Here is a 27,845-nt window from a genome sequence, read left to right on the forward strand (position 1 = left end):
CTGACTTAGAACAAAAGCTACATTTTAATCAATTTGGAGTCCTGAGAGTCTGCTACATGTGAGCTTCAGTCATTCCCAACCGAATCCATGCCTTTCGGCATCTGGTGGAATTTAAGTAATGGGCTCTAGCAGAAGAGAAAACGGGAAAATCTCCTGTGAGCCCATGTTTCTGGTTATTCACGCCAAACTGAAAGTAAACAACACTTCCAGCACACGTGAATTTAAAAGTAATATTATGAAAACTCTTCTTACTAACTACAGATATTAGAAATTATAAAAATGACCGGTCACATTTCCAAATGTGTTAAATGTGAATGACAGTGATTTTTTACTCTCAAGTTACCGTGACTGGGAAAAGTATATTATACATCAGAGAGTACTTTCCTGTTGTCATTTAAAATTACTTATTATTGGGGCGCCTGGGTGGCTCAGTGGGTTAAAGCCTCTGCCTTCAGCTCGGGTCATGATCTCAGGATCCTGGGATCGAGCCCTGCGTCGGGCTCTCTGCTCAGCGGGGAGCCTGCTTCCCCCACCCCCCGCCTGTCTCTCTGCCTACCCGTGATCTCTGTCTGTCAAATAAATAAATAAAAATCTTTAAAAAAATAAATAAAAAAATAAAATTACTTATTATTTACTAAATGTAAAGTATACTTAGAAAGGTTCCACATAAAATGAGAAAATGCATAACCCTATAAGAATTCAACATATGTGCATTTTGCCCTTTTCCACACACACACACTCACAATTCGAATTACCTCAGGAAACAAAAGTCTTTTTTTTTAGGTAATTTATTCCAGGTTCCCAACATGGAATTTGGGAATTTCTATTCTCCACTAGCAAGTTCAGAATAAGGAACTAAAGGGTGCAGAACCTTCTGAGGAACAAAATGCAAATAAGTAAGTCCATAACCTTTATAGTAGCAACCAATTAATAGCCTAATGTCAGTGATTGGAACTCAAAATAAATCAGCATTGACTTCTATATTTAGCATTTAGGAAGATGATGTAAATTGAAAATGTGAAAATTGGCATATCTATGACATGACTTGACGTTACCTGTGAAGGAGATAGTGTCTTCCATAAGTATCTACATTCATGGTTCCAAAGGGAACAATGCAGAAACAGCACTAGATAGTCAAATAATTGTTTTTTTTACCAGCTATCTAGTTCTACTTCTTGGTCTCTGGAATTGGATCACTTTGACCAAAATAATAATAATAATAATAATAATAATAATAATAATAATAAAAGAAAATAAAGGAAAAGAAAATACCACACAGAATGATGGCGTAAATTAAAAGATAAGCCTGTCCCAAAGATCATCTTCCTGTGTACGTTTTGCTCTTTGCTGCTCAGGCATACCCGTTCCCATCAGTTCTGTTCAGTGAGCAGAGATTTGCCTTCCAAATGGTAAACACCTTCAGTCTCAACTTGCTGTGTGGGCACTTGGGTATTTACAAAGTTGAGCAGAAGATCAGGAAAAACAAATGTAGAAGAATGTCACACTAACCCTAAAATCAGAAAACCTTTGATCTCATATGCTCAATTACAGTATATGCAATGAAAACAGAGGATTGCATTATCCAGCTCATGAATCACCAAAGAAGGATTCAATTTGTCACTGTACTCAACATACCAAAGCAGATAAGTGTGCCAATATACATTAGAAATATTGTTAAATAAGACCTAACTGGAAAAACTATGTTCCCTCTCTCCTCATTCCTGACCAAGTAATAATCAAGCAGAAAGTTCAATAGACCAAGAGGTCATTACTTATTACATCAGACATGAACTATCTTGAGTATCTTTAAACTATATACCACAGACATTTGGATATTAGTAGAATTGCTATCATAGAAATTTAATATTTATATATTCAAATAAAAACATTTTTAAAAGAAGAATTAACCATGCTTATACTGAAGTATGTAGTTAAAGCCATCTTTAAACTTCAGGTTTAATTCACCCTACGGAATAAACTCAAAGAGAATTTATTCTTGGTTTTATGTACGTGATATGAAAGATAGCTATAGGTTGCATAATTTTCTTCAACTCTGAGTAAGTTGAAGAGGACTTACCGTTTTCTACTGCCTGATGAGGCATTGCATCCTTACAGGAATTTAGGGACCCTATGAACTATGGAATCAAGCTTTAAATGTTTTGGCAGTAACCATGCAATTTAGTGTAAACTGTTGAGACAGTAATTATCACCTCCAAGGCTGCTCCACTCAGTACCTTTACCACTGCAAACCGAGGACATAAATAAATGGTAGGGAGATTTAAATCAACCCAGCTTCCTAAACAGAGTAAAAAGAATATTCTTAGCAATCATTAGTTTCAAATCAGTAACGTCAACTCAGTGTGGACAAGGAACATCTCTGTCCTTCTATTCATTCGTTCTTAAAATGCCCAGCTTCCCCAGTACAAAATGTCCCGTTCTCTGTAGTATGTTCCCTGGTCTAACGTGGCTACTAGTTCAATCTGATACCTGGACTGGGTTTTGGCTGCTACCTGATGCCATTCAGCTTTGTCAGTAGGTCTGGTATTATCAAACACTAGTAAGAAGAAACCAGATGAAAGTCCAAGAAGTACTTAAGGAAAACTTTGAGGATCTTAGTTTAGGGGCATTCAACACGGAGGCATCATGTATTATTACAGCATATAAAGAAGTAACTTAACATAGAAACCATCTCCCAAATTGGGTTAAATGTTAATAATTTGTATGCCTCACTTTTGTATAGTCCTCTCAAATTTCAAAGAAATATCTAAAATTTTATTTCAATATGCATTTTATTATTTCCCACCATTGAAGTACCAGTTAATACATTGCTTTTCTTCATGTTCAATTTCAAATATTTTTTTAAAGATTTATTTCTTTAGTTTCGAGAGAGCAAGAGCAGAGGGAGGAGCAGAGGGAGAGGGAGTCAGGGAACCTCAAGCAGACTCCCCACTGAGCAAGAAGCCTGACCAATCTCAGGACCCTGAGACTGATCATGACCTGAGCCAAAAATCAAGAGTCTGGGCGTTCAACAGACTGAGACTTCCAGGCACCCCTCAAATATTTTTTGATAGGAGACTTTTTTTAATCCCCAAATCTCCAGATGATTTTGGAATGTGAATGTATTGAGGCAGAACTTGAAATTTAGAATTTTGGTGTATTCATTTATATCATCGATTATAATAATAATAGTAATGGCACTTTTTATGTGCCAGATATATTATATAAATTATTTTTAATTCTCAAAATAATCTGATTGCATAAATATAAATATTATTCTGATCTTATATACAAGAAAATTAAATACTCTGATCTTATATACAAGAAAATTAAGGCATACAGAGAGGGTTGTAGAGAGCCAATACACAGACCCCAGAGACCAGACACAGCATCCATTCTAAATTGCTTCCTCCATGTTCATCTAATCTTTCCTAACTTCTATATACTTATAACAAACAAAAGCAATCCACTTGATGTCATTGTGGATGTTTTTTGAAAAATTATTGTTCCTTAGGTACAACTTTTATTTCTTGACATTTTCTGTCACCCATTTCTAACTAGTTTCATTTCTTGATAAATAAAATCCTATTTTAAAAAATCAAACAGACTTTACAAACATTAAGCCTACTTAAAAAGTTGATTGAATTTTCAAAAATCGGAAAGGCATGCATATTGCTAACTGATTATACCTTAGCTTTTGTTCTATCATGTAATTGGGTATTTTCCTAAGAGTTTACAACTAGGAATTTATAGGTGTGTACTAAACCTTTCTTCTCACATATTTTTTTTTTTTGTCTATTCACTATTTTTCTTGATCCTCCCATTTCCTCTCTAGTTCTTTTATATAGCAACATTTTAAGGAGATTGGCTAGATAGATAGGCTAGTACTAATGTAAATCAAAACTAAGAATGTTCTCCCTCCCACCTTAAATCCATGGTATTAATGGGAAATTACTACACACTTTGATATTCAAAGCATATGTATTTTATTCATATACCGTACTCAGTAATTCCTTGTCCAAAAGATAAATGGTATATTTTATGTTTTTGAAGTTATGGCATTTTTCTGGAGACACTCACTTGAAATTTCATTTTCCTTAATCTGTGAGATAAATAATGGGAGATATTTGAAAATAATCACTATATAAATTGTAGGTTAGATTCGTCAGAGCCAAAGCTCTGCAAAGCCATGGAAAAAGGTAGTTTTTATTTGCAATTCTGGAAGAACAATTATTCTGACTTATGTGATTCATATACATGCATGTTAGAGTCTAGTGAAAGAACGTCGGGTTTCCAGAAAGTGAAGCATGTAATAAAGATGAAGGCCAGGTTCCATGTTCTGAATATTATAAATGGTGTAGCTACCTTCCTCTCAGTTTTCTAAACTTGATTATTCATTTCAAGGATGCATGAAAGACCTCCTTTTTCTAACTATACCCTTTCCATTAATGTTGAACAATGTAAACATGAATTGTTTCTAAACAAATGCCTTCAAAGGGTTTAGTCCAAATAACACTAATTGCAACATATTTCTCTGAGAACTTTAAAACAGACTGGGATTGTGGCAGTCAATTTTATTTTATGTCACCTTCTTCAATCAGGCTTTCATACAATTAACATTTGATTATGATGTGAAATTTCCCACTGTGCCCAGGGTCAATCAGCTTTGCCAAAAGCCTGGACTCCAGGTGGATTTTTCTCTACACCAGAGGATTTCCCATTAGACCAAACCTCATTCTGTTCTTTCTCACTAGAGAATGCATCCCAGACAGAGCCTATACATCCAGAGAAACAGGTGCTAAATTCTTCTTGGAGTGTGCAATCAGACTGGCAAGCATTTCTATTCTAGATGCTTTTTTTCCCCCTGAGGGAATTCACTGAAATCTGGGCACAGTTGATCAGCTCGCTTTCCAGAGGAAATTCCACTCCAAGGACCTCACCTAGAGATACACCAATGTTTTTCCTACTGAAAAGCCCTGAATTTTCTGAGTGCTTCATTCGATAGAGTTAGTCCCTTCAAAGTGTCATTGACTCTTTTTTGCTATTTAAGTTCCAAAATTTGGGGAGGATTTTTGAGACAATGTGCCATGCAACAGATTATTTGCAGATCTCTGGGACGATAACGATGGCGATAATATTTTTTTTTTATTTTTGACGATATTCATTTTTGAAGCACCTATGAAGATACTGGAATGGTTACCTAGTCAACAATTACTTGAATAGATGTTAGTATCAAAGTGATGCAGATTTATTTTGATCTCTTTATTCAACCATTGGCCATCAACTCTGAGGTCGAAAGTGTTCCCTCTCTTGCTGGAAGGTAAAATCCTAGCATCTAGCACAAGGCCTAGTTCAATAATAGGCAGATACTCAACAAATATTTGTGATATAAATGAATGATGAATATATTTCTAGTGAAGCAATAATTTATTCTCAATTATGGGGTCAGTTTAACATTAAAAAGGAGAGTCCAGTAATTCCTGTTGAAGAAGAGGATGTGAGCAGTAGGCAATAAGGAAGGCCTATCCTTTCTTATTTTATCCCAATATAATGTAACTTGCACATCTTCTTTCCCCACACTTTTTTTTCTTTGCAAGCTTTTGATCCGCTTGCTTTTCCTATTCTCAAGCTTTGATTCACCTTATATCTAACCAAATAAACATATTTCAGACCATCATATCCTCTCTCCAACTATATCTGCAAATACACTGTAATGCACATATTGACAATGGATCTTTGGAATAAGACAGGCCATGTTTACCATATCTAATAGACAGCTCATGAACTGTGAGTCCATTGATTGGCGTGGAAGTTTAATAGGACCTTGAAGGTTGGCAAGGCTTCAGTAATTTCATATTACTAAATAGTTACAGCCTAATAGTTACAGTCGTAATTGAATTTAAAAGAAAGTTTAACTTTAATACGTGTTGATGGAAATGATGGATTGGATAGGGGAAAAAGCTAGAATAGAATCTGAGCAATGTCTTCTCTTGCACCTATTAAAGTTGTATTTCTTTGGGGCGCCTGGGTGGCTCAGTGGGTTGAGCCACTGCCTTCGGCTCAGGTCATGATCTCAGGGTCCTGGGATCGAGTCCCGCATCGGGCTCTCTGCTCAGCAGGGAGCCTGCTTCCTCCTCTCTCTCGCTCTCTCTCTGCCTGCCTCTCTGCCTACTTGTGATCTCTCTCTCTCAAATAAAAAAAAAAAAAATCTTAAAAAAAAAAAAGTTCTATTTCTTTAAGTATACTGTGAATCCCAAAGCATGTATCTAATCACACAATGAAAACAAAGGTAGTTGCATTACAAAGCACGTGACATCATTTACTTTCAAACACAGCAAAGTGCATTGAAAACAGATGATGGGCTGGTTCTTAGCTCACACTGCCATGCATTAAGGCTAGTACTACATAATCACAGTGGCGATGCAGGTGTTACATATACGTCATTAAGATGAGGTTTGGTTTTGTTTTTAACTCATTAAGAGAAGTGATTACTAACTGGTAGGATGCATTTTGGTGGAAAATAAAATCACCTCGGGTATATAATTTTCTGTTACAAAACAATTCAATAGACACTTAAGAGCTGGCTCTTTTTGATCGTGCCCTAAGAAATGGAATCAGTTCAATCTGTTTGACATAGCACCCACTGAAAGGCATCTGTTGAGATATGGAAATGGTACCACTTTCAATTGTTTTCTCTTTTATTAAATCATTTAAACACCACTCTCGTGGAGTGTAGTGCAATGGTTTAAAAACAGTTAAAAACTGACTTCTGAAAAGTTGTGTAACCTCACGATATTTTTTCCCTGTGACTGGTTTCTTTGAACTCTTACATATGATTGATGGCATCTCTCTACCATAGAGTTTTCGCAAGTGTTCATTGACTTTTGACAGTCTGTAGGAATCCAAATAGAAAAGGGGCATTTGATAACCCATAAGAATGCATTTACTGTATTATTTTATAGGAGGTGAATTTTACAGCATGAGTATGCAGTGTTTCCCCTGTTAGCCATCCATGTGTTTCTTCATTTTCCAGATTGTACCCAATCTTCAGTTCTTACCAGGACAAAAATATCCCTTTAAATCAATAAGAAACAAAGCTCTAATAAAGAATGCTGAATCAGGCCCCTTACCACCATACTAATTATGCAGTGAACACACAGTACTGTTTAGAGTGGACCTTTCCACGACCTAACCATAACATTAAACTCAGACTCTATTCCAGGAGTAGGCAAGTCTCCATAAAAATTTTATTTATCTTGAAAGGCAAATGCTTATTCACTGCATAACACTGGAAGACATGGTTACTCCTACTTTGTCCTCCCTAAACATCGTTAGATAGATGACCAATAATTCTGAACTGTGTCAGTAAAGTCAGTGAAAGGTTTGGTTCTGCAGAGAGCTGAGAATCCAAGTACTTTATGGAGACTGGATGGAAGGAACCTGTCTGGGGAGGTGCGAGCTGGTTGGGGAGGAGGGGGTGGTGATGGTGGAGAGGGCTTGAGATTTATTATCGAAAAGGTCTAAATGTGCAAAGAAAATCTGGGTCTCTCTAGACATCCCTAATTCTTCATACTTGCAATGCATCCGACACCCTGAAGTAGTTATCCGTACGCCTGCTTATGTATTTCAGTTTTGCGTTTGGGTCTGTTTGTGAGCGTGTTTTCCTGGCAGCCGCGTGTGTTTGGTGTACGTGTGCATATGTGCGAGTACGAATTAATTACATATTGAAAACATCTGCATTAGCGGCGTCTGCAGTGCCCGCTGCTCCAGTCGGGATGCTGAGCTCGGTCCCTTGGTGTTAGGACCACTCGGAAGACCTGCTCGTCGGACGCCTGCTTGTGGCTCCCGGGGGGCCGGAGCTCCGGGAGCCTGTACCATCTCCATCGGAAGGGGAGGAGAGGAGGGAAAGAGGAGGCATCCGAGCGAAGGGGTTCGGTTTCCCGCAGCGGGGTGGGGGGCGGCCGGGGTTGGAGCAGGGCTCCGAGATCACCCTGCAAATCCCCAACTTCAGCACCGCCTCCCGCCGGGGGAGAGGCGCGCGCCCCCTCGCTCCGCCCCCGCCCCAGCCGATGGACCCCGGCGGGTCGCTGCCTCCTCGCTCCGGCTTCCAATCGAAGCGAGGGCAGGGCAGGAGGGTTCTGACAGCCCGAGGGGTACGGTGAGGAGGAGGTGGAGGTGGAGGAGGAGGAGCCAGGGTGGGGACCGGAGGGAGGCGAGGAGGGAGGGCTTCCCCGCCTCGCCCGCCGCCGGGGTGTGCAGGCGCTGCTGGCGGCGGCGGCGTCTCCAGCTCCGTCTCCGGCCGCTGCTGCTGCCGCCGCTGCTGCTGCTCGGGCGCCGGGGAGATGCCGCCCCGCGCCGCGCCGCGCTGAGGCCGTGCGTGAGCCCGCCCGCCCGCCCGCGGGGCTGCGTGCTCTCCGCGCCCCAGCCCTCCGCGCCCCAGCCCTCCGCGCCCCAGCCCTCCGCGCCAGCTGACAGGCGGCCGGGAGCCCCTCCGAGTCACGCCGCCCGGCCGCGCGGGGAGCGCTAGCCCGCAGTGCCCCCGGCAGCACCGCCGAGCCCGGCGCTCTCCCCCCTCCGCCCCTGCAGCCCCCGCTCCTCTCTCCTGCCTCCGCGCCCGGAGGTGCTCCCCCCCCTCCTCCCCAGAGGGAGAGGGCGGGGTAGGTCCCCTCCTCGGCTCCCCCTCCCTTTCCTTCTTGGTTTGAATTTCTTCCCCCCGGCATTTCACTGGCTCCCGGAGCAAGAGGCAGGAGCCGCTCGGAGCGAAGAGGAAGCCTGCGCCTCCCCCGCGGCTCCCTGCCCGGCCGAACTGGAGCCTGCAGGGGTGCGGGGAGAAGAGGACGCAGCGGGAGGGGCCCGGCTCTCGCCCGCGCCGCGCACAGCCCACCTCCCCGGGAGAAGCCCACGGAGCGCCGCGTCTCCGCCACGAGCTCTCGGAGTCGCGCGACCGGCCGGCCGACGATGGTGGCGGCCCCGCGAGCCGGCTGCGGGGCAGCGCTGTCGCTCTGGATGCTCGGCAGCCTCCTCTGCAGAGCCTGGACGGCCCCGGCCGCGTCCCGTAAGTAGCCCCCCGCGAGCGCGCGCCGCGCCCCGGCGGCTCCAGTGCCGCATTGAGGTGCCACCCCGGGGAGGGGGGCAAGTCTGGGGCGCCTTCGCGGTTCTGGCCCCCGGGGCGCGCGGGTGTCTCCGGCGTCACGCACCGGCCGCCGCTGCAGCACCGAAACTCCGAGCCCCGCGCTCCGGGCGCCCGGTGCGGTGGGATGGGGTGGGGTGGGGGGACCGGGCCCCGGAGGCTGGTGATGCTTCTGGAAAGTTGTTCTGGGTCCTGGAGGTGCGTCGGCGACGGCTCGGTTAGAGGGAGTCGTGGGGACGACAGTCTTAGGAGTTCTTCCTCGACTTCGTGTGTTGGTCGTGGAGGGAGTTCGTGGCATTTGGCTTAGGTAGGTCAGTGCGAGAAAAGTGAAGTCAGGGCAAAAATAAGTTTCTTATTTTTATTGACGGTTTTAACTTCAATGAGCACGGATTTGGGGATGAAAGAGGGGCAGGTTTGGAGCAGTTTGGGCACGATGGACTGCTCTTAGCCACCCACCCACCTGGCCACCCCCCAACGACTTGATGGCCATTTAGTACTAACTTATCGGAATAGGAGGCGGAGGATGCAGTGTTGTACCCGAAATTGCTCTGATTCTTTGGCATTTCGGTATGATGCAGTGTCTAGGGCTCCGGACAGGCAGGACACACCATCAGCAGGGTAGTAATGAACGCGTTTCTTAAGAGTTCTCAGGGAAACGATGCTGTTCAATATGTTGAAGTCTATGTTTTAGCAAGCTTTTTTGAAAAGAAAAGGTGGCTCGTGGTTTCCTGTGGTCAGCAAGAGTAGACAGACGTAGGAGATTCCAGCCCACCTTCTGAATTGCTTTGGAAGTGCATAGTGTGCATGTAGAGAGGCAATGCCTAATCTCTCCTTTGGTTCACAAAGAGTTAAACGCTAGAGAGATTGCCTATGGGAATCTTAGGATAATATTCCTAAGCACATAGTGCTTGTTTATGAGAATGAGTTACTTATTAAAGAAGAATCGTGGAGATTTTAGTGTGAAAATAACTGTTTTCCATTTAGGGGGAAAAAAAAAAGTTTCGTGTTTTCCAGAATTCATTGTATGTGTGTATTCCTATCTCTTTTTATGAGATCTTGGGATGCCTTGATGCATCTTAACCTATAAGTTAATACTGATGTTCTTGTTCCAGGGTAGAAATATTAATAAGAATAACCATTGAAAAAAGGACTTTATAAGTCGTGCTAAAGACTCTACTACATAGTAATGTGATGTGATGAACCAGTATTACAGTTTTGATGTATTTTCCCATGTACGGTATTTGTTTCTCTTTTCTTGCAAGATAGGAAGTCACTAAGTAGCAGTTTGTAATGGACTTGAGAAAAAATTTATAGCTTTTTCACAAGCGGATTAAACCACCAAAAAGTGATATGTTATATATATATATATATATATATATATATATATATATATATATAGGTTTTATATATTTAAACAGAAATTATGAAGAAAATGCTCAGTATTAGTATTTATTTACATAAATACTATACATAAACTATATCCTGAGAAAAGTAATCTGATGAAATTTCCATTTCCATTTCAAGATCTAGTCATATAGAACTAATTGCCACTCTTTTCAGAAATTGAATTTATTATAATTTAAATTAATTATATTCATTGTTTAAAGGCCCTCATATCCAGGACTTTTCTTGGGTTTTATGTTGCATCTTTTTGTATACTCTAATTATAATGGATCCATCTGAAACATTTGACATGTATCAAGAATTAATAGCATACATGCAGCCACTGGGTTAATGCATTTTAAGAACAGAAAAGTTGTTTCAGAAACATATTCTTAGTTTTTGCAACTTAGAATTTGGTGATGGGGAAGAACAGAGAATATTACTTTTAAGATAGGTAATACTTACATTTGATTAAGATTTATTAGCTCTTATTCTTTATTGTTTAAATATCTAAAATGGCTTAACTCAAATGACTCAAATGACTTTTTATCTCAAATGACTTTTTATTTGAGTACAAATTGTTTGACTAAAACCCAGTTTCCCTGCATCCTGAAATCGATTAAATAATAAGAATGATGTAGACTTTATTGATAAGAATAAGCTTGATATAATCTGTGCTTTAAAATTAAATTATAATTTTACACTTAATGAAAATGTTTATATTCTACATGATTCTGAAAAAGAATGATAGTTATATTCTTAATACTGAAAACAGAGGAGAAAAAATGGTAACTACATGAATCTAAGATAATGAACAACTCAGCCAGGAGAGGTCATCACAAGACAAAAAGTAGCATGAAAATCTAAAAGTAATGTTTTTATTTGGTACTCATTTAAGAAAAAAATATGATGACTATGCTAAAACTTTCTGTCCCTAAATAACTTTTTAACATGAGGGACATTTCTAGAAGATGCAGTTAATATTTTTTCATTTGATAACAGTACCATTTTAAATATATTATTTGCTTCTGGCTTATTTCTTTTTCTCTGTTATTGAAAAGTATATTAAAATGGTGTTACTGTTAACACGATGTTTTTTACAACTAGACTAAAACGAAAGAAGCTCATTTCTGGGACTAAATAGAAACAGAATCTAATTGCATAACAGTGCAGATGAGTGGCTGCTAAGCTGATGGAGTCCTATAACCTCCCTGCTTGTGAATGCGTATATACAGGATGCACATGTGAAGTTTAAGTAGTAGATCTTACTCTTAGGAAGTTGCACTTGTTTGAACATACTTGAAAGATGCAGACAGTGCAGTTCTAAATGATGAGGAGTTTGAGCTAGCATTTAATGAATTTAACTTACTCTTAATGTATACTAAATTTTGACTTAAATAGTGCTTTCTGATAAAGTTCATTTATGCTATTTTGTATTATTTTGTATACGCATTAAACTATGATTGCAGTGACCGTCACATTTGAAAAATTTTGATTGATCAAATACTAACAAGTATGTTTCTGCATATATAAGTATATATAAATACAAATGTATATAAATACACACACACATAGTAAAATCCTTTAGATACATGTTATATAATGTATGTTTAATATAATGTATATACTATATATTTATTCTGTGTAATATATGTGTATATTTATATATTTTCTTACATGTCTTTCAAGGAGTTAAACCCGCTTAGAATTTTATAGATAGGTCTTTTCATGTGCAATTATTTCAAGTAACTAATGCCACAATATCAAAACAGTAGTATGTTGATCTGGTTTTTTCCAATTCATATACCACTCTAAAATGTTATCTTTGAAATAATTAAAGTAAATGTAAACAATATAAATAAATACAAAAGCAAATACTATTAGTTTACACTGAGCTTAAACATAATAATGAGCTTGTCTTAATAAAATAAATTTTAATTAAAAAAATGCTTTAGGCCAGCAAAATTCATCGGCTGATAAGAGGCAGTACATTATTTACTTAAACTAAAAAGAGTGTTATTTACTTATAGAAGAGAACTGCATAATCCTGATTTCTTTGTAGGTACTGATATTTAGGGAACAGGAATTTTTGTCAAAATTTTCTCCATTAACATTGATGTTTGGCAAAACTGGCTAAAAAAAAAAGGAATCCCCAAATTCAATATAGGCTTTTATTAACTTTTATACAGTTAAAAGCATATACAGCATATCATTTTGAGATAAGTAACATCGAAGTTGTTGGATGCACATTATATTTTATAATCACATTTCTATTTTCATTCTAATTTGGAGGATATTTCAAATTCTATAACTTTTTTAAGATTTTAAATCACTTGTCTTAATTATAAATTCTTCTAGAGTTAATGCCAATAAGTCTCTAAAAGTGAACTAATAAGTCTTCTTGTCTGATATATCCTTTTTATGACTGAAATATAAAGGGAATTTGATATGCAGCCCCTTATCTTGCCACTTTTTTTAATATTTAAAAAAAAGATTTTATTTCTTGAAAACAATGTATAGAATAAGGAGACATTCTAAGCTCAGAAACTCTTAACTCGTCATATCTAGTGTCAAAATTCTTCATGTTTTTGTGGGGACCGATATTGATGGGATAAAGAAATAAAACATGTAATTTCAAAATTTTCCTATATTTGACTTAAGAAGTGCTTTCTTTTGTCCTTTATTGCGACTTGTGAAGTTAAAGAAGAGAATACATAATTTAAATCTAAAAACTACAATGTTAGGGAAATAAAGTGGATTTCATATTTCTATGTGTATCGGTATCTGAAATTGAATGTTATCAGTATTTCTAGAGGAATACATATCTTGAGATAAGTAGCTATTAGCAAAATAAGACATTTTATAATCATGTAATATTTGACCATTGAAAGGAATTGTGTTTATTTTTGTCATTTTAATGTACAAATAATGATGAAATGATCTTCATATAGAGAACATTCCAAACGAGAAACTTAGAATCTGAACAGAATGAGAAGTTCAAACACTGGATCTCCCCATCTCCTGGGATCTGTAGAACTTGTTGTATGTTTTAGTTCTGACCAACTAAAGATGTTGGGATATAGAGGTGCTACCTCTTTTTCCAACCCAATGTTTTCTTTTATGTGGAGGAAAGTCCACTTGTAGCATTCTCAGCCTCTATATCTGCAATTCACTCGTTCCTTCCATGTTAATTAGAGGGACTTGCCTGCCAGATGACTTTGGGTTAAGGACCTAGCATAGCTGAGCACCTCCTTCTTCCTTCCAAGTTGCCTGACAAAGGTATAGATTTTAACTGAAAGACATCTAAGAGTAGGTTATGCCTCTGCAGTAATGTGTGTGATAAATGGAAAGCCTTATGGTGTCTTGGTTCTTCGTATGGCTGGAAAGTTTGTTTAATTTCAGAATTAAGCTTAATGCTTCCCATTGTTGCCACACAGCTAAGCCCTATTCAGCAATTATTGTGTAAAGGGTGATATTTGCTCTCCACCTGTGACTCCTATTCTAATCTAGAACTCAGGCAGAAAAGAGAGTGCGATTCATTGTGCCCTGTCAAACCCAAAGGTATTAAAATGCAAGTAATAAGCTTATTTAGCATTGAACTAAATGAGCACGAGAATATTTTGCATATTTTAAAAACCAGCAATGAAATAACACTCATTTTTCCCTTTGATGTTAAGTCGGAGAGTTGAATTTATTCTAGGACCTCCCAGAGCCCCTCCCCCATTCATTCATTCACTTATGCATATTTCTGTTATTAGTGATATTTATTTTAGAAAGACTTTTGGAATACCATTTCTTTACCCGTGGTCAATAACATTACCATTTTAAATGCATCTTGTTTCTGGACTTTAGTGGCTGCATGTTGAACTGACCTTCCCTGTTTAAGTATCAGGGAATTTGACAGACCTTAAGTCAGTAGCTTCCTTATGTCCGTGTTCCTTCTGCACAATCATGAAGAGTTAGACATCTTGGGTCAGTTATTCTTAAAAAAAAAAAAAAAAGAGTCATTAGCACTTTGAAAACAAAATTGATAATTTCCTCAATTGTAAATTTTGATAAAAAAAACTCTTATAGTCTTATTTAATTCATTTTGGGGGTAGACTATTCATAAAAACAGCTTGAAGTAACTGATTTTTTTATAGCTCTCCAGATTTTAAAACCTCCCATGATAGTAGGAAATCTGGAAATAAAGATGTATTCATTGACTCTGAGTTTGCTTGCTGAAGATATCATATTTTTGGTATACAGTAAAAGTGCTGAAGGAGTATAGAAGAGCTCCTAAGGGCCATATTCTACATTTTACTTATGATTTAAGTTTGTTTGAAATATCCTCACAAACATGCATAGCGATATATTCTTTAATGTTTTCATGTTTAGGAAGGAGGTAAAACTACTTTCTGGGAATACGTTTACCAGGAAAAATGATCCCCAAACATATATTAAGTTCTCTTTCCCTTGGAATTGGTGGTCTTAGTGGTCTGGGAATGTGAATTATGGAGAGTGGCAGGGGAGATGCGACCTGCACACTGTTAGGTTCCCTAAATCTCTGTAGTGTGGTGCATCTACTCTAGAATCAAGTTATATAAAGTTTAATTAATTCACTTCTGTGCATTAGATGTCATGTCAAAAACGCGTGTAAAAAGAAAAACTTGGCCTTGACTCCTAATTTTCTACTAACTACTATTACGATGTCAGCTATGTCATTCGATTACATTATTCTTTCAAAGAAATACAAGGAAAAAGTAAATACATACATGCTGAATTAATAAAACAGCTTATTATGAGTGAAATATCATGATTTGCCAAAGGAAATAATACACTTACCTCTAAGAATATTCTTGTAAAATAGAAGGTCCTTGTTGTTACTTGTAAATCATATAGACTCAAAATGGTTATGTTGAACTTCCATAAAACATATGTTGATTAAATTGCATCACACTGTTACCTCATATTACTGGGAAACAACCTCTTAATGAGAATCAAATTATTAAGTAAACTTATAAGTAAAAATTTACCTTCATATACTTCATATATTTTTTCTGGGTATTGGGCAAAATATATGAACAGAAGAACTACATGTGAAAAAATTTCAGCCTAATTATGTCCCATGGCAAAAAATGTGTTTAAGAGTATCATTTGTTTAGAAGTTTTTGGTTACACATTAACAATGGTCTATGCTTCATTAAATTCCTTAATTGCTAATATATTTTAGTTCAAAATTTATAGATTTTTGTAATGTATATGAAACAGTTTTGGTTCAAACAAAAACTAATATGTCTGGAAAATCATGTGTGAATATCAATTTTTCTCAGATGATTAAGTGAATATGCTAAAATTAATTATTTAACATAATCAGCTGATCTAAGAACACATAATCCTTTCTTTTTTTTCTTTTGGTGTGCCCAGAGGCACGATGACCCAGGAGTCTGGTGCCACCGTCAAGGCAAATGTTGTTAATCTAGCATGATATATTTTTTTTTCTCAGCGAGTCTGAATATGGCCATAAAATCATATCTCCTTCAACACATTGTGCCAGATAACTGTGCATAATCTCTTGAGATTTGATCTATATGTTAAAACTTTATTTTTCTGTTACGACAGAACTCATGTTCTGTAAACCATCACCAGAAGTCTTCAGCTGACTTTTGTTAGTGCTGAAACACAGTCTTCACTTAAAACCCTTGATTAATATTCAGTGTTCTCTTATGAAAAGAGTACTTAGGAGAATTTATTCCTGCTTCACAGAAGAATTTTTTAATGATGAGATTTCCAAAAATAAAATTTCATCATGCCTCATGTGCATCTGTAGTGTATGTGAATTTTATTTGGATACCTTAACCTAAGTAGGTGAGGGTCTTGTGGCTAGTTTAAAGCAGATGCTAGTACTGTGTGTTACAGTTTTTGGCTGTCTGGAGTATGAGATTAAGAATAACCATTTTGTTACGTCAGTTGACAAGCATGATACTGTGTCCAGGGATACAGATGAGCCATATTGGGTATTTACGTTGCTTCTGCTATTAAGAATGCAAAAACAAATAGCTCCATTCAGATATTTATACACTGATGTGTTCCTTTGTGGGGAATCTATGTCAAAGACTGGGATCCAGGAGTTTATGTATCTTTTCTTTAATGAACATTTCCTGACTGAGCTCCATACCTCTGTTATGACTCACGTGTTCACCACCAATGAATGAGCACCCTTTTCTAGAACACTGGGCATCAGTAGACAGCATTATACTTTCACAAATATTTTGCCCTTTGATAGGAACGGTGTTTATTGAGTGTTGACTTCAGGTCAGGGGCTACTCTTAAGATGCATTAACTCAGGGCACCTGCGTGCTTCAGTGGGTTAAGCCTCTGCCTTTGGCTCAGGTCCTGATCTCATGGTGCTGGGTTCGAGTTCCGCATCGGGCTCTCTGCTCAGTGGGGAGCCTGCTTCCCCCTCTCTCTCTGCCTGCCTCTCTGCCTACTTGTGATCTCTCTGTCAAATAAATAAAATCTTAAAAAAAAAAATGCATTAACTGTTGTAGTCCTTAGAACAGTGCTCCAATTGGCAGTTAAGAAAAGTGGGCAGACGGAGAAGTTAAGCGATTAACCAGGCCATCCATCCGATCTATCCCAGCGGCCTGTGCTCTTAGCCATGGCGCCACAGGCTGAGTGAGAAATACTATGCCATTGATTTCCAGTTCTCTGCCTAATATTGAATTTCAGCTTGCATCAAGGCAACATTTTATGGTTAATTAACTGCTTGTGTAGAGTTATAGTAACAAAAACCTGTTATTCTAATGTTTCTATTTCAATGATAATAACGTTAAATAATAATACATATGTCATTTATGTTCTTCCTCATCATAGTAAAGTGATTTTACAGTGCAATTCTGTCTTTTGGTACTATTAGCATACATTAATAGTCACGTGGCGAAAATATTTATTTAAAGCTATGTAACATATTTCTGGAAATGCTTTGTCAGATATGACTAAAAGCTTTTTAAAACAGGTTGTAAGGATGGGGCGCCTGGGTGGCTCAGTGGGTTAAGCTGCTGCCTTTGGCTCAGGTCATGATCTCAGGGTCCTGGGATCGAGTCCCGCATCGGGCTCTCTGCTCAGCGGGGAGCCTGCTTCCTCCTCTCCCTCTCTCTGCCTGCCTGTCTGCCTGCTTGTGATCTCTGTCTGTCAAATAAATAAATAAAATCTTTAAAAAAAAAAAACAAAACAGGTTGTAAGGAAATTTTGCCGTCTGTATCCAGAAGCATAAATATTATTGCCATTACTGAGTTTAAATGATGATACCCGTGTAATCTGGAACCATTATTTTCAGTATCAGTTTCACGTGATGTCTAAACTGTAAAGCTTTTCTTGAGAGTCTTGTTGAGAGGAAAGCTTTGACTTTAATGGCAGTGGGAAAGTATTTATCTCAAAAATACTTGTCATTTCTAATGCTTAAATATTTCCTGTATCTATTCCCTGCTCTCACTCACATCACCACAGCTCCCGTGATGATTTTCAGCATTTCCTCTCTGGACATTAAGTTGGTAAGCTCCCGGAATGCCCCCTTGCTTCCAATTCTCTCCTACTTGACCCTCGATGACACACATCTTCTCATCGTAGCCGACTTCCCTGGTTCTTGCCTAACTAACCCTTTGATGTGATCTCCCCTGGCCCACCATGTGCACCCCATGACCTCCCCAGACTGAAATCCTGGCATTTCCTCCTGTACAACACACTGTTCCCAGTCACGTTTCTCTTATGTGTTCTCACTTCCATTCTCTCCTTCTGGAACCTTTTTCTATTTCATCTATGCTGATTTTGCAGAAACTCATTTATGGTGCAAGCCTCAGAACTCTGGAGCATATGGGAGATATGCTATCACCTCCCTTTGGTGATTTGGTATCATCACAAGTAAAATTGTAGGAAAATAATAAGCATTTTTTTTTTTTGCTATCTGGACTGACCAGGAGTGATGACAAATAATGCAAGTCATCGTCAATTATCTGATGATAGAGTAAGAAATGATCCCGAATTACTGACAATAGAAGAAAGGCAAGAAATCCACTCTGAAAGCATAAAACACAGATACTTGCCATCATTTATACATGAATATTAATCAGTTGTTTCAAGGGAAATAATGAAACCATGCTTTGAGAGCTCTGTAATTTCCCAAACCTTTTTCCTGCATGGCTCTATTTTGTAGCATTTTCTGTACTTCACTTAAGCCATATCATTGGTCAGACTCCTCAGAAGTCAAGTCTGACTGCCCTTTTCAAAATACGTTGTTTCAAAGAAATACCTGTAATCTGCATGCAAATCAAAGACAGGTGTCAACAAGATAATTATTGTGCCTAACAGGTACTTGAAATAGAGTGCTTAAGATGTCAAAAAATCTTGTAAATGATAGAGGTAGTTGTAGAGAAAGTTGATAATTATATATATTAAGTGTATAATAATCTTAGCCTATTAGTTGATTTTGTCAAAGTTGGTATGGAATGTCAGTGAATTTCATTTTGATTTTTAACATAACAAAAATATCCTTTGGCAAGTACCAAAATAGGCACTTATATTTTGTTTATACTTTTAACTCCCTTCATCCCTACATTGGAAACTTTGCTCATGCTGTACTGCAACTTTAAATTATCCCCCAGGCTGTGAGATCCTTTTCTTTTCAAAGCCCTCCATTCCTGTGAAGGCTGTTCCCAACTGTATATCTTTCACTGTGACTCCCCCTAGCTTTGCCTATTAATAACAGAAGTTACTCCCTTACTCTCTTTTCTCTTACCTTCAGGGTCACAGCCTACATTTTGTACTTAGGTTAACAGGTATAAAGGTGTGGTTGTATTAAAGAAACTAGACTTCTGTAATCATCTTTTCTTTTACCGGGCACTGTACTAGTTGCATTGAACTCGCTGCATAAAATTAGTCAATTACCTCTTTGCTAGAAAGCTCAAAGCATCAGGATGCTCAAAAATTTGAAAGCTCACTGGTTTCGTTTTTTTATATAGTTCTTACTTTGATCAAGTTCTACTGACATAAAATCTATATCCTCACAAATTCTGGCTATTAGCTGTAGTTGGGCTTTTAAGGTAATAAAAGCTTAATATTTACCTGATATTCTATTGCCATATAATATTTGGAGACAGATACCATAGTATGATTAAATATAATTTTAATATTAATCACTGTTTTTATAGATGGCTAAATAGTATGTCAAAGATGAATATGTCCATTAAGAGAAAAGACTATACATGAGCAGCATTAAATAAATATAATCAAATTGAATTGAAATGGATTAGTTATATAAGAGCTGTATATAAATTGTGCATATAGCTAGGTTGTAGCTAAAAGTACAGCTGTCTTTTCTTAGTTGTATTTTTATAGCAAAAATCTATAAATCAGAAGTAATCAGAAGTAATATGATTTTAATATAATATTAGTTATAATAAAGTTTCTCTGTAAAGGTAATCATTTTATAAGAATACTAAGAAATGACATGTCTGTATGAATCAAAACAAAAATGATTATTTCAGAGCACTGTCATTCAAAAGGAACAGGGATATTAAAGTTATTTTAAAGGGTAGTTTGAACCTATTTGCTCAATGTGAAAGGCAACACATTCTTGAATTATCTGTTCTTTGCCCAAAGTATATTATGAGTGTATATAACTGCAATTTGATTAGTTTTCATATGGTGAAGAACGTGGCTTCATGTTATATAATTACTGTATACAATCATCTGAGGCCTTTAGTTTTACAGAGATTATATAATCACCCAAAATATAAATTTTGGAATTTAAAATGTGTTATTCCTGTACATTTTTAGATGATACATGGTAAAATTAGAGTACCGTATTCACTTTTATTTTTTATTTTTATTTTTTTTAAGATTTTTATTTACTTACTGACAGAGAGAGATCACAAGTAGGCAGAGCAGCAGGCAGAGAGAGAGGGGAAAGCAGGCTCCCTGCTGAGCAGAGAGCCCGACGTGGGGCTCGATCCCAGGACCCTGAGATCACGACCCAAGCCAAAGGCAGAGGCCGACCCACTGAGCCACCCTGGCACTCCCCACATTTCCACTTTTTAAAAGAGATTTCAGAATCTTGTAAAGAAAAATGACATTGTTCTTTTTATCAAATTGGCGCCCATAGAGCTTTTTGTAAAAGGCTCTCAGATCTGTTGTTTGTTCATTTATATGTCTATAATTACAGTATTTAGAGCATCTCACACTGAGTTTGTTTCTACATATTGAACTTTCAAATGACAGATGCACCAGTGCCAAAGACAAACCATGTCAAGCGACAGAGGTTTCTGCCTTCCTGAAGTTGACGATAGTTGGGACAAGAGTTGCCTAAGAAATTGTGACAGTTGGACTACTCAGTAGCGTGCTAAAGACCAGTATGTTTGGGAAAAATTAGTGACCTGGGTCTGGAGCTGAAATGATTTCTCATTATTTTATTTACTGTAGTATTCTATGCTTCCGCATCACACATTAAGTTTCCAAAACTTTAGTCGGAAAAAAATGTCACCCAATAATTCGCTTCTGTAAGTCCCACATCCTCTGCAGGGTCTCTTAACTCTTATTTAAAAATTATTTTAACTGTAATATTTCACCCTAGCACATTACCTCAGATCCCCTTTATATATATTGGGCATGTTAAAATTTAAATTAAAATTATAAATCATCTCTGCTGGTCCAGGAGTAAATTTATCAGCAGGTGATTAAGGTCCTTCCCATTATGACATTTTAGCTGAAACTTAAAGGATAAGAAGGAAGTGTCCAAGAAAAAAGAAGGGGAAGAATGTTCCAACCAGAAGATGACAGCTATACCATTCTGACATTGACTAAGTTTAGACTTCACTCTGCTGGTGAGGTATTAGGTTGTTTTGGAATAAGTCGTTTTGTAAAACATGTGAAAAGAAAATTTTGGAAGAGTAAAGGCACTGCTTAATATTTTATCAGCAAATAGAAAATAAGGCTTTATTGGTTGAAAATACAGACAATAAGTATTTATTGTCATTAAACACAGAATAACTTATGTTTTACCAGTTTTGTTAAAAATAAGCATTGAAGAAACCTTACATTCCATGGATGAACTTTACTATGTAGCAAGTCGACTGTCTAGAATAAAAAGTGTCTGAATTGCAGCACATAGGATACACAACATAGATTTGGGTATAGGGCAGGGATAAATGTTTTCCTAAAAATTGCTATTTTATTTAATTAATTTTTTTAAAAAAATTATTTATTTATTTGAGAGAGAGAGGGAGAGAGAGAGTGTGCACGCAGGAGAAGGGAAAGGTCAGAAGGAGAAGCCGACTTCCCGTGGAGCTGGGAGCCTGATGTGGGGCTCCATCCAGGAACTCCAGGATCATGACCTGAGCCCAAGGCAGTGGCCTAACCCACTGAGCCACCCAGGCAACCCAAAAGTTGCTATTTGAAAGTCCTTGAAAGATTTTGGAAAATGTTGTTTATTTCTGTTTTGTTTTTTGTTTGTTTCTTTGTAGGGATCTTTGATCATATGGACCAAAAGTAGTTGTGGTCGATTTTGGTTCCACCTAAATTGGCAAATTTGGTTAGTCAAACTTCACAAAGGAAACAAGACATCAGAATAGTGTATGCGAGGGTTTTATGTATATGTTTATTTATTATCCATGGCAGGATGTCTCTAGTTTCAAAGCCAATCTTCAACCACCCATTCCACCCACTCACCTCCCGTCTGGTAACCATCAGTTTTTTCTCCATAGTCAATATCTGTTTCTTGGTTTGTCTCTGTCCCTCTTTTTTTATTCCTTTGTTCATTTGTTCCGTTCCTTAAATTACACATATGAGTGAAGTCATATGGTATTTGTCTTTCTCTGGCTGACCTATTTCACTTAGCAGAATACTGTGTTGCTCCATCCATGTTACTGCAAATGGTGAAATTGTATTATTTTTTATGGCAGAGTAATATTCCTCTGTGTGTATGTGTGTGTGTGTGTGTGTGTACACACATATCACTTCTTTATCCATTCGTCTATTGATGGACGCTTGGACTGCTTCCTTAATTTGGCTCTTGTAGATGATGCTGCTGTGAACATGGGGATGCGTATACCCTTTCAAATTAGTGTTTTATATTCTTTGGGTAAATACCTGGTAGTGTGATTATTGTATCATAGGGTAGCTCTATTTTTAACTTTCTGAGGAACCTCCATACTGTTCTTCATAGGGGCCGTGCCAGTTTGCATTCCCACCAATAGTGCAAGAGAGTTCCTTTTCCTCCGCATCCTTTCCAACACTTGTTTCTTCTGTTGTTGATTTTAGTCATTCTGACATGTGCGATGTGATATCTCATTGTACTTTTGATTTGCATTTCCCGGATGATAAGTGATGTTGAGCATCTTGTCATGTGTCTGTGGGGGCCTCTGGATGTCTTCGTTGGAGAAATGTCTGTTCATGTCTCAGGCATTTATTTTATAATGTAGTTGGGAAGCTGACACTTATATTTGGAAAAATTAGCAAAGATAAGATTGGAATATTATCTAATTTCCACATAATATATATGTTAATGGCTAAAAAATGAGCTAATGATATAGTTTAAATGTATTGACTTAATTGAAAGAAATAATACATATGCAATCTATATTAATTTAGAATTTTTTATTAATGTGTAACAATGTATATATAATGTATTCTATACACAAAGATTTTAATATTTGAGTCATTTATTTTAAAAGTAAATTAATGTTACAAAGTATGGCGAAATTATTAAAACAGCACAAAATTATTTAGTGGAGTCTCTCTTACAATGTAATAGGTATTCAATTACCTTATTCACAAATGTTTCTGGAAAACCACAACATTTGCAAATTAGAGAGCTTGTGGGCATGAGGAACATATCCAAAAGCGTAAACATTTTTACTCTTAACTTTTCAGCCATATGTGCAGATGGTATAAAGCTTGTTTTCTGAAATATGATGGAAAGTATAAAAAGAAATTTGACAATTTTTTTTCATTTTTGAATTTGACCATCCAAATAACTGGAAAGCTGGGAAATCAAACAGTGAATATTGTTTTAAGTCCCTGAGAATCAGTGCCCAGGATTGTTGGGGGTTCAGCTGAAATTGTTTATAAACTTTTTTGTTTTATTAATGAAAATGTTTGAGTGTCTATTAAAAATTGATTGCTGTGGTAAGCTCTGAAGATTACAAAACAGACTTTGAACACAGGATCTTTGTCTTAAAGAGTTTTATAATCTCCAGGAAGGTAGAAAATATTTATAATGTAAAATTTAATAAAAGCAACTTTACCTATTAAAAAAGCTCTGTGATTTCCCTGCAGAGAAGGCCCAGGCAAAATTAGCAATTACATTTTGCTACATAGATAATGAAGGCATGAATTGTAAAATGATAGGACCATAAACATGATGGGGAAAGTTGGTCACTGGAAAATTATATTCAGAGGCATAGTCTCGGTCCCTCTAAGTGGCTCCTAGTGAGTTCTTGTTCTATATTCTGGGGCTCAGAAGACCCCTCAGGGCCCATTTATTAGACTATACTGGGCCCTGCTTTGCAGCCAGACCGAGCTGGTCAATGACTTCATTTGTCAGTTCCTGTCTGAGATTGGCAAAGTATATTTATCTTCACAGTTTCCAAATTCCTGGCCATGAAGACTTAAAGACTCAGTATATAGTCAGTGAATCTACAAAACGTTTATTTCTTCCCCTTCTGAAATTTCGAATATTCTTTTCAGTAAAGGGAGGAGGACTTACGTGTTCAGTTTTCCTGAAAGTGAAAAACTTTTCGAAAACCTTTTTCTAGGGCGCCCGGGTGGCTCAGTTGGTTAACTGACAGCCTTAAGCTAAGGTCACGATCCTGGAGTTCGGGATGGAGTCCCACATCCTGCTCCTTGCTCAGTAGGTAATCTGCTTCTCCCTCTGACCTCCATCTCTCGTGCTGTCTCACTCCCTCTCTTAATAAATAAAAATCTTTAAAACAAGCCAAAAAACTTTTTTCCAAAGCATGTCCTCTCACAGTTTACTATGCTATAATTTTCTTATTTCATGTGTTCTCTTCTCTCGACTCTTATCCAACAGGAAGTTAGATAGGGTGAGGTAGAAGGAAACCTGATGATGCTAGAGAGCGAAATCACTAGTTCTGATCTATTCAAATAATAACAATTAGCAGTAAGAGAAAACATTCATGACTTTTATATAAAATTTGTTCTTTTTCACAAGACCTTGTGATATTAGGCATAAAGAAATTAATGCTGCTTTCACTCCAAATATTAAATTTATTATTTAGTACATTGACACAAAATACACTTAAATCCAAAAGAAATTAAGGACAATTGATCAATAGTCATTCGAAAATATTTTTCAATAAAGTCTCAGTTTTAACTGTTAAGATGGAAATGTTCAATGAGCTTTTAAGTGTCTTAATATATAGTTACATTGTAGGTACGTGTTTTCAGAAATTTATCGCAATTTTATAATTGCATTATAGCCAACATGCATTGCTTAAATAATTTTAATATCAAAAAGGAACATTTGTTTCATGTAAATTTAAAAAAAATATGTAAAAACAGTTGTTCCTGGACAATATTGTCTACATGAAACATTATTCCAGACTCATATAGAAATGCCAATACTAATATTTGCAATAATTCAATGATATTTAGGTTAGAGAATTTTGCTAAGGAGAGAAATAACTTTGATCATTTAACATGTACGTGGGTGTTATTGGAACAGTAAGCATTTACAAGGGGCAGTTTCTTAAATAAATTATATTTCAAAGTATATAGTTTATCACCAACTTCTAAGGAAGCAAATAATATTAAGTATAATTATAACATGATTTCACATAAAAATACTATGTTGATATTGTAATTTATTAGTCACAATATATTTGTAGTTGTTATTTTAACGCTGCTAGCGGTAGTACACCTCATATTCCTTAAGTACTTACCTTCAGTGTTACTGTGTTCTATACTTTAAAATTTTTCTCATTTTACTAAGATTTCAGTTAGTTGGATTGCTTCATATTTGGTATGCATAGTGGCTAAGTTTTATTAAACATGTACATTGATAAAGTGCTAAAAAGTCCAAGGATATTTCTAATGAAAATATTCCTTGGATTCCTATTAGTGAGTTTCATGCCAGTTGTTGTTTTTAAGGAATATAGTGTTATAATGAGGTCATTTCAGAATTTGAGTAATATCCCACTTCAAGCAGGGGGCAATATAGATCTCTTGGCATACATATCTTGATATATCTTTTTTTATACTTTGAGTATATTTGCAACTTAACTTTACAACATTGACTATACATCAGAAGCTTCGCTTTTAAGTTTAACATAAACTATAGCTTGCAAGTGCTGGGTGATTATGTATCTATAACAAATCAATACAGTGTCTGCAGCTGTTTCTCAGATTATAGTCTGTGCAAAAGTATGTTCTTTAGCAAATGATTGGTTTATTTAAAACACTGGCCAACATGGGGCACCTGGGTGGCTCAGTATTTTAAGCGTCTGCGCTCGGGTCAGGATCTCAGGGGACTGGGCCCTGCATTGGGCTCCCTGCTCAGCCGGGAGTCTGCTTCTCCTTGTCTCCCTACCCCCTGTTCCTGCTTGCTCTCTCTCTCTCTCTCCCTCTGAAATAAATAAATTATAAAAAAACAACACAAAAAAAACCACTGGCTAACAACAGGTTATACATGGATGTCTCTTGGGCATTAAGTACTAACTAATAGTGGCCATCGCTGGAGCTGGTAGGAATTTCGTGTATAAGAAGCAGAAATTTGGGGCGCCTGCGTGGCTCAGTGGGTTGCAGCCTCTGCCTTTCGCTCAGGTCATGATCCCAGGATCCTGGGATCGAGCCCCACATCGGGCTCTCTGCTCAGCAGAGAGCCTGCTTCCTCCTCTCTCTGCCTACTTGTGATCTCTGTCTGTCATATAAATAAATAAAATCTTTTTTTAAAAAAGCAGAAACTCTATAGAGCACACTTCTCACCCGATAATATGAACATGAACCATCTGGCAGGCTCTGGCTAGTGGAACTGGGTGAAAACTAAGATGTGGCATTCCTAAAATCGCTCACATGATGCTGATGCAGAGAGTGGTTTGTGGACCATAAATTGACTAGGAAGAAATTATTTTATTTAATTTTTTAAAGATTTTTTTTATTTGACAGACAGAGAAGCACAAGCAAGGGGGAGCAGCAGGCAGAGGGAGAGGGAGAAGCAGACTCCCCACTGAGCAGGGAGCCTGACATAGGGCTCGATCCTGGGTCCCTGGGATCATGACCTGAGCTGAAGGCAGACGCTTAACCATCTGAGCCACCCAGGCACCCGAGTAGAAAGATTTTAAACTTGGAATCAGTATGGAGAGATACCATAACAAATTTTCTTGCTTATTTGAAAAACAATGTGCAATTATTATATCAGATTCTTAAATAGTTTGGGTGCAAACAGAAGACACAATGTTGTAGTCTGTGATATAGTTTGGGGAAAAACATGCAAAAAGATGTAGATACTGTGCTATAGTTACATAGTTTTGAACAATTTATATAATTTTTTCTAAATGTCAGTTTCATATTTTTGGTATTAGAGAATTGAACTAGATTATCTCTAAAGTCCATTACGGTTTTAAAAAAAAACATCTATCATTCTAGTTTTGTAGGCTTCACAGTCTTAGGACAAAATAGCATCTCTTCTAACCTCTGTCCTTTTTTTTTTTTTTTTTATAATCTTTAACAGGATCTTTGGAATAGAGTCTCAAAAGCGTTTCTGAAGTATAAATAATATGATGTATTTTAAGTGGTTAACAAATTGCCTTACTGATAAAAAGTGCTCAATTGATATAAGTTTTAGTAATATTATTATGAATTTTAGAAAAAAGAAAATCCTAGAAAGCAAGGTAACCTGTCCCAGGACATACATCTTTCTAGAGTTAGGCTAAATGATACTCTAATCACAAAATAGCTATGCAAAGCCAGGCGTCATCACAGACTATCACAAAGGGATAAATAATGCTTGCATTTCTCTTAAGACTGGTAGGATTCTACCAAAATAAATCTAATCCCAATTACCAAAATAATCTGGCCTCATGTCTGATAGAGAGAGAGTGAGTGTGTGTTTGTGTGTGTGTGTGTGTGTGCGCTCCTTTTTTTTCTAACAATATAATAAGAATATTGGCTTACTGATCTCCAAATTGTACAGTGTGATGTCACTTTTGTAAAATACAGTTCGTTTACTGACATAAAATTGTTTCTTATTTCAATTTATAAACAGAAAAACATGTTTTGTACCTGAGTAAATAGAAAAAGTTCTGATAAAGTGAGCAAGATTGATCAGTGTCCTCTGTGCTCTTCT

This window comes from Mustela putorius, unplaced genomic scaffold (genome assembly GCF_011764305.1).
Source record: "Mustela putorius furo isolate JIRA1106 unplaced genomic scaffold, ASM1176430v1.1 tig00003845_pilon_pilon_pilon, whole genome shotgun sequence".
Taxonomy (NCBI): domain Eukaryota; kingdom Metazoa; phylum Chordata; class Mammalia; order Carnivora; family Mustelidae; genus Mustela; species Mustela putorius.